Below are 7,267 nucleotides of genomic sequence, written 5' to 3' on the forward strand. Positions count from 1 at the left end.
AGGCCTGGGGCGCCCAAGCCCTTAGGCTTAGGGAGCCCCAGGCAAGGGGCTCCCAGCCCTTACTCTTAGGGAGCCCTAGGCCTGGGGCTCCACAGCCATTAGGTATACGGAGTCCCAGAACTGGGGCGCCCCAGCCCTTAGGTTTGTGGAGCCCTAGGCGTCGGGACCCCAGCCCTTAGGCTTAGGGAGCCCCAGTCCTGGGGCGACCCAGCCCTTATGCTTTGGGAGCCCCAGGCCAGGGGCACCGCAGCCCTTAGGCTTTGGTAGCCCGAGGCATGGGGCGCCCAAGCCCTTATCCTTTGGGAGCCCCAGGCCTGGGACGCCCCAGCCCTTAGGCTTTGGTAGCCCCAGGCCTGGGGCGGCCAAGCCCTTAGGCTTAGGGAGCCCCAGGCAAGGGGCGCCCCAGCCCTTATCCTTTGGGAGCCCCAGGCCTGGGACGCCCCAGCCCTTATCCTTTGGGAGCCCAGGCCAGGGTGCCCCAGCCCTTAGGCTGTGGTAGCCACAGGCTAGGGGGGCCCCAGCACTTAGGCTTTGGGAACCCCAGCCCTGGGGCGCCCCAGCCCTTAGGTTTTGGGAGTCTCAGGCCTGGGGCACCCCAGCCCTTAGTCTTAGGGAGAACCAGACTTGGGGCACCCCAGCCCTTAGGCATTTGGGGCCCAGGCCTGGGGCGGCCCATCCCTTAGGCTGGGAGCCCCAGGCCTGGGGAGCCCCAGCCCTTAGGCTTAGGGAGTCCCAGGCCAGCGGCACACCAGCCCTTAGGATTTGGGTGCCTCAGCCTGGGGTGTCCCAGCCCTTAGGCTTAGGGAGCCCCAGGCCTGGGGCTCCCCAGCCCTTAGGCTTAGGGAGCCCCAAGGCTGGGCCGCCACAGCCCTTAGCTTAGGGAGCCCCAGGCCTGGAGCACACCAGCTCTGAGGCTTAGGGAGCCCCAGGACTGGGGCACCCAAGCCTTAGGCTTTGGGGCACAAGGCCCTGGGTGCCCCAGGCCTTAGGCTTAGGGAGCTCCAGGCCTGGGGTGCCCGAGCCCTTAGGTTTTGGGAGTCAAAGGCCAGGGGCGCTCTAGCCCTTAGGCTTTGGGAACCCCAGGCAGGGACCACCCCAGTCCTTAGGCTTTCGGAGCCCAAGGCTTGGGGCGCCCCAGCCCTTAGGCTTTGGGAGCCCCAGGCCTGGGTGCCGCAGCACTTAGGCTTTGGGAGTCACAGGCCAGGGGCGCAATAGCACTTAGGCTTAGGGAGGACCAGGCCTGGGGCGTCCTATCCATGGGGTGCCCCAGCCCTTATGCTTTGGGAGCCCAACGCCTGGGCCGCCCTAGCCCTTAGGCTTGGGGAGCCCCAGGCCTGGGGCGCCCCAGCCCTTATCCTTTGGGAGCCCCAGGCCTGGGGAGCCCCAGCCCTTATCTTTTGGGGGCCCCAGGCCTGGAGCGCTCCAGCCCTTAGACATTTGGAGCACAGGTCTGGGGCGCCACAGCCCTTAGGCTTTGGGAGCCCCACGCCTGGGGCGCCCCAGCTCTTTGGTTTTGGGAGCCCCAGGCCTGGGGCTGCACAGCCTTTAGGCATTGGGAGCACAGGACTGGGGCTCGCCAGCCCTTAGGCTTCGGGAGCCCCAGGCTTGGGCCGCCCCAGCCCAAGGCTTAGGAAGCCCCAGGCCCGGCGCAACCCAGCCCTTATACTTTGGGAGACCCAGGCCTAGGGCGCCCCAGCCCTTATCCTTTGGGAACCCCAGGCCTGGGGCGCCCCAGCCCTTATCATTTGGGGGCCCCAGGCCTGGGTGCCGCAGCACTTAGGCTTTGGGAGTCACAGGCCATGGGCGCACTAGCCCTTAGGCTTAGGGAGGACCAGGCCTGGGGCGTCCTATCCATGGGGTGCCCCAGCCCTTTTGCTCTGGGAGCCCAACGCCTGGGCCGCCCTAGCCCTTAGGGTTTGGGAGTCCCAGGCCTGGGGCGCCCCAGCCCTTATCCTTTGGGAGCCCCAGGCCTGGGGAGCCCCAGCCCTTATCTTTTGGGGGCCCCAGCCCTTAGACATTTGGAGCACAGGTCTGGGGCGCCCCAGCCCTTAGGCGTAGGGAGCCCCAGGCCTGGGGAGCCACAGCCCTTAGGCTTTGGGAGCTCCAGGCCGGGGGCACTCCACCCCTTAGGCTTAGGTAGCCCCAGGCCTGGGTCACCCCAGGCCTTAGGCTTAGGGAGCCCCAAGACTGGGCCGACAGAGCCCTTAGGCTTAGGTAGCCCCAGGCCAGGGGCACCCCAGCCCTTAGGCTTAGGTAGCCCCAGGCTTGGGGCGCCCTGGCCCTTAGGTTTTGGGAGCCCAAGGCCTGGGGCGCTCCAGCCCTTAGGTTTTGGGAGCCCCAGGCCTGGGGCGCCCCAGCCCTTAGGTTTTGGGAAGCCCAGGCCTGAGGCGACACAGCCATTAGGCATTGGGAGCCCAGGACTCAGGCTCGCCAGCCACTAGGCTTCGGGATCATCAGGACTGGGGCGCCCCAGCCCTAGGATTAGGGAGCCCCAGGCCTGGGGCCCCCAAGCCCTTAGGCTTAGGGAGCCCCAGGCCTGGGTCGCCCCAGCCATTAGGCTTTGGGAGACCCAGGCTGGGGCGCCCCAGCCCTTATCATTTGGGAGCCCCAGGCCTGGGGCGCCCCAACCCTTATCCTTTGGAAGCCTCAGGCCTGGGGAGCCCCAGCCCTAATCCTTTGGGAGACCCAGGCCTGGTGCGCCCCACCCCTTAAGCTTTGGTAGCCCCAGGCTTGGGGCGCCCCAGCCCTTAGGCTTTGGGAGCCCCAGGCCTGGGGCGCCCCAGCCCTTAGGTTTTGGGAGCCCCAGGCCTTGGGCGCCCCAGCCCTTAGTCTTAGGGAGCCCCACGCTTCGGGCGCCCCAGCCCTTAGGCATTTGGAGCCCAGGCCTGGGGCGCACCAGCACATTGGATTTGGGTGCCTGAGCCTGGGGCGCCACAGCCCTTAGGCTTAGGGAGCCCCAGGCCTGGGGCACCCCAGCCCTTAGGTTTAGGGTGCCCCAGGCCTGGGGCCCCCAAGCCCTTTGGCTTAGGGAGCCCCAGGCATGGGGCGTCACAGCCCTTAGGCTTTGGGAGCTCCAGGCCAGGGGCACTCCACCCCTTAGGCTTAGGTAGCCCCAGGCCTGGGTCGCCCCAGGCCTTTGGCTTAGGGAGCCCCAAGCCTGGGCCGACAGAACCCTTAGGCTTAGGTAGCCCCAGGCCTAGGGTGCCCCAGGCCTTAGGCTTAGGGAGCCCCAGGCCTGGGGCGCCCTAGCCCTTAGGCTTTGGGAGCCAAAGGACAGGGGCGCCCCAGCCCTTGGGCTCTGGTAGCCCCAGGCATCGGGCGCCCTGGTCCTTAGGTTTTGGGAGCCCAAGGCCTGGGGCGCCCCAGCCCTTAGGTTTTGGGAGCCCCAGGCCTGGGGCGCCCCAGCCCTTATCCTTTGGGAGCCCCAGGCTTGGGGCGACCCAGCCCTTATCATTTGGGAGCCCCAGGCCTTGTGCGCCCCAGCCCTTAGGTTTTGGGAGCCCCACGCCTGGGCCGCCCCAGCCCTTAAGCTTTGGGAGCCCCAGGCCTGGGGCGCCCCAGCCCTTATCCTTTGGAAGCCCCAGCCTGGGGAGCCCCAGCCCTAATCCTTTGGGAGACCCAGGCCTGGTGCGACCCAGCCCTTAGGCTTTGGTAGCCCCAGGCTTGGGGCGCCCCAGCCCTTAGGCTTTAGGAGCCCCAGGCCTGGGGCGCCCCAGCCCTTAGGCTTTGGGAGCCCCAGGCCTGGGGCGCCCCTGCCCTTAGGCTTTACGAGCCCACGCCTGGGGTGCCCCAGCCCTAAGGCTTAGGGAGCCTCAGGCCTGGGGCGCCCCAGCCCTTAGTCTTAGGGAGCCCCAGGTTGGGGCGCCCCAGCCCTTAGGCATTTGGAGCCCAGGCCTGGGGCGCACCAGCCCTTAGGATTTGGGTGCCTCAGCCAGGGGCGCCCCATCCCTTAGGCTTAGGGAGCCCCAAGCATGGGGCACCCCAGACCTTAGGCTTAGCGAGCCCCAGGCATGGGGCTCCCAGCCCTTACTCTTAGGGAGCCCTAGGCCTGGGGCGCCACAGCCATTAGGTATACGGAGTCCCAGAACTGGGGCGCCCCATCCCTTAGGTTTGTGGAGCCCTAGGCATCGTGACCCCAGCCCTTAGGCTTAGGGAGCCCCAGGCCTGGAGCCTCCCAGCCCTTAGGCTTAGGGAGCCCCAGGCCAGGGGTGTCCCAGAATTGGGGCACCCAAGCCCTTAGGTTTAGGGAGCCCCCGGCCAGGGCGCCTTAGACCTTAGGCTTAGGGAGCCCCACGACTGGGCGCAACAGCCCTTAGGCTTTGGGAGCCCCAGGCCTGGGGAGCCCCTGCCCTTAGGCTTAGGGAGCTCCAGTACTGGGGATCCCCAGCCCTTAGGCTTTGGAAGCCCCAGGCCAGGGGCACCCCAGCCCTTAGGCTTTGGGAGCCCCACTCCTGGGCCGCCCCAGCGCTAAGGCTTTGGGAGCCCCAGGCCTGGGGCGGCCCAGCCCTTAGGCTTTGGTAGCCCCAGGCCTGGGGCGCCCAAGCCCTTAGGCTTAGGGAGCCCCAGGCAAGGGGCGCCCCAGCCCTTATCCTTTGGGAGCCCCAGGCCGGGGGTGCCCCAGTCCTTAGGCTGTGGTAGCCACAGGCTAGGGGGGCCCCAGCACTTCGGCTTTAGGAACCCCAGGCCTGGGGCGCCCCAGCCCTTAGGTTTTGGGAGCCCCACGCCTGGGGCGCCCCAGCTCTTTGGTTTTGGGAGCCCCAGGCCTGGGGCGCCACAGCCTTTAGGCATTGGGAGCACAGGACTGGGGCTCGCCAGCCCTTAGGCTTCGGGAGCCCCAGGCCTGGGCCGCCCCAGCCCTAGGCTTAGGAAGCTCCAGGCCTGGCGCGATCCAGCCCTTATACTTTGGGAGACCCAGGCCTAGGGCGCCCCAGCACTTATCCTTTGGGAACCCCAGGCCTGGGGCGCCCCAGCCCTTATCATTTGGGGGCCCCAGGCCTGGGGCGCCCCAGCACTTAGGCTTTGGGAGCCCCACGCCTGGGCCACCCATCCTTAGGCTTTGGGAGCCCCAGGCCTGGGGCGCCCCAGCTCTTAGGCTTTGGGAGCCCCAGGCCAGGGGCGCCCCAGCACTTAAGCTTTGAGAACCCCAGACCTGGAGTGCCACAGCCCTTATACTTTGGGAGCCCCAGGCCTGGGGCGCCCCAGTCCTTAGGCTTTGGTAGCCCCAGGCCTGGGGCGCCCCTGCCCTTAGGCTTTGGGAGCCCAGGCCTGGGGCGCCCCAGCCCTTAGGCTTAGGGAGCCTCAGGCCTGGGGCACCCCAGCCCTTAGACATTTGGAGCCCAGGCCTGAGGCGCCCCAGCCCTTAGGCATAGGGAGCCCCAGGCCTGGGGAGCCCCAGCCCTTAGGCTTAGGGAGTCCCAGGCCTGGGGCGCACCAGCCCTTAGGATTTGGGAGCCTCAGCCTGGGGTGCCCCAGCCCTTAGGCTTAGGGAGCCCCAGGCCAGGGGGGCCCAGCCCTTACTCTTAGGGAGCCCTAGGCCTGGGAAGTCCCACCCCTTAGACTTAGGTAGCCCTAGGCCTGGGGCGCCCCAGCCCTTAGGCTTAAGGAGCCCCAAGGCTGGGCCGCCACAGCCCTTAGGCTTAGGGAGCCCCAAGGCTGGGCCGCCACAGCCCTTAGCTTAGGGAGCCCCAGGCCTGGAGCACACCAGCTCTGAGGCTTAGGGAGCCCCAGGACTGGGGCACCCAAGCCTTAGGCTTTGGGGCACAAGGCCTAGGGTGCCCCAGGCCTTAGGCTTAGGGAGACCCAGGCCTGGGGCGCCCGAGCCCTTAGGTTTTGGGAGTCACAGGCCAGGGGCGATCTAGCCCTTAGGCTTTGGGAACCCCAGGCCTGGACCACCCCAGTCCTTAGGCTTTGCGAGCCCCAGGCTTGGGGCGGCCCAGCCCTTAGGCTTTGGGAGCCCCAGGCCTGGGTGCCACAGCACTTAGGCTTTGGGAGTCACAGGCCAGGGGCTCACTAGCCCTTAGGCTTAGGGAGGACCAGGCCTGGGGCGTCCTATCCATGGGGTGACCCAGGCCTTATGCTTTGGGAGCCCAACGCCTGGGCCGCCCTAGCCCTTAGGGTTTGGGAGCCCCAGGCCTGGGGCGCCCCAGCCCTTATCCTTTGGGAGCCCCAGGCCTGGGGGCCCCAGCCCTTATCTTTTGGGGGCCCCAGGCCTGGGGCGCCCCAGCCCTTAGACATTTGGAGCACAGGTCTGGGGCGCCCCAGCCCTTGGGCATAGGGAGCCCCAGTCCTGGGGAGTCACAGCCCTTAGGCTTTGGGAGCTCCAGGCCGGGGGCACTCCACCCCTTAGGCTTAGGTAGCCCCAGGCCTGGGTCGCCCCAGGCCTTAGGCTTAGGGAGCCCCAAGGCTGGGCCGACAGAGCCCTTAGGCTTAGGTAGCCACAGGCCAGGGGCACCCCAGCCCTTAGGCTTAGGGAGCCTCAGGACTGGGGCACCCCAGCCTTAGGTTTTGGGAGCCCCAGGCCTAGGGTGCCCCAGGCCTTAGGCTTAGGGAGCCCCAGGCCTGGGGCGCCCCAGCCCTTAGGCTATGGGAGCCAAAGGACAGAGGCGCCCCAGCCCTTGGGCGCTGGTAGCCCCAGGCTTGGGGCGCCCCAGCCCTTATCCTTTGGGAGCCCCAGGCTTGGGGCGACCCAGCCCTTATCATTTGGGAGCCCCAGGCCTGGTGCGCCCCAGCCCTTAGGCTTTGGGAGCCCCACGCCTGGGCCGCCCCAGCCCTTAGGCTTTGGGAGCCCCAGGCCGGGGCGCCCCAGCCCTTATCCTTTGCAAACCCCAGCCTGGGGAGCCCCAGCCCTAATCTTTGGGAGACCCAGGCCTGGTGCGACCCAGCCCTTAGGCTTTGGTAGCCCCAGGCTTGGGGCGCCCCAGCCCTTAGGCTTTGGGAGCCCCAGACCTGGGGCGCCCCTGCCCTTAGGCTTTGCGAGCCCAGGCTTGGGGTGCCCCAGCCCTAAGGCTTAGGGAGCCTCAGGCCTGGGGCGCCCCAGCCCTTAGTCTTAGGGAGCCCCAGCCTTGTGGCGCCCCAGCCCTTAGGCATTTGGAGCCCAGGCCTTGGGCGCACCAGCCCTTAGGATTTGGGTGCCTCAGCCAGGGGCGCCCCAGCCCTTAGGCTTAGGGAGCCCCAGGCCTGGGGCACCCCAGCCCTTAGGCTTAGGGAGACCCAGGCATGGGGCTCCCAGCCCTTACTCTTAGGGAGCCCTAGGCATGGGGTGCCACAG

Source organism: Tenrec ecaudatus, chromosome 9 (genome assembly GCF_050624435.1).
Source record: "Tenrec ecaudatus isolate mTenEca1 chromosome 9, mTenEca1.hap1, whole genome shotgun sequence".
Classification (NCBI taxonomy): domain Eukaryota; kingdom Metazoa; phylum Chordata; class Mammalia; order Afrosoricida; family Tenrecidae; genus Tenrec; species Tenrec ecaudatus.